The sequence below is a fragment of the Mastomys coucha genome, unplaced genomic scaffold, assembly GCF_008632895.1.
Source record: "Mastomys coucha isolate ucsf_1 unplaced genomic scaffold, UCSF_Mcou_1 pScaffold2, whole genome shotgun sequence".
In the NCBI taxonomy this organism is placed as follows: Eukaryota; Metazoa; Chordata; class Mammalia; order Rodentia; family Muridae; genus Mastomys; species Mastomys coucha.
Window position 1 is genome coordinate 12,391,123 of NW_022196902.1, and position 344 is coordinate 12,391,466.

At 36.0% G+C, this 344-nt stretch overlaps 1 protein-coding gene across 1 annotated transcript in view; it reads left to right on the forward strand.

Annotated features, from left to right (window-relative positions):
- The window catches only part of Map3k5 (mitogen-activated protein kinase kinase kinase 5), a 199,500-nt gene that overhangs the window by 182,815 nt on the left and 16,341 nt on the right, over positions 1-344 (forward strand). The gene's annotated exons all lie outside the window — the stretch shown is intronic.

Here is a 344-nt window from a genome sequence, read left to right on the forward strand (position 1 = left end):
AGAACATACAGTTGGTGAGTGGAAACTAATGGTGATCTAATGAGAGATCGCTGACAGTCTTATGCAATACAAACTAGGAGCTATTCTGCAAGCCTGATTCAAAACCTTTCCTCTTATTCTTGAGTAAGGCTTCTCTGTAGACCTTTGTAAGCCATTCTCAGACACACTTACAAGGTATGGGAGGCAGGAAAAAAATATCTTGATGGTGCCTGTTATGCAAATATAAAATCATACTGTATGGTTTTATTTAAATTTTTAACATTAATGCATAATGTGTTATTCCTGTGTTAGATGGTTGCTTGCCTTTATATTTGCAACAAGAAACAATCCTCCATTCCAAACTG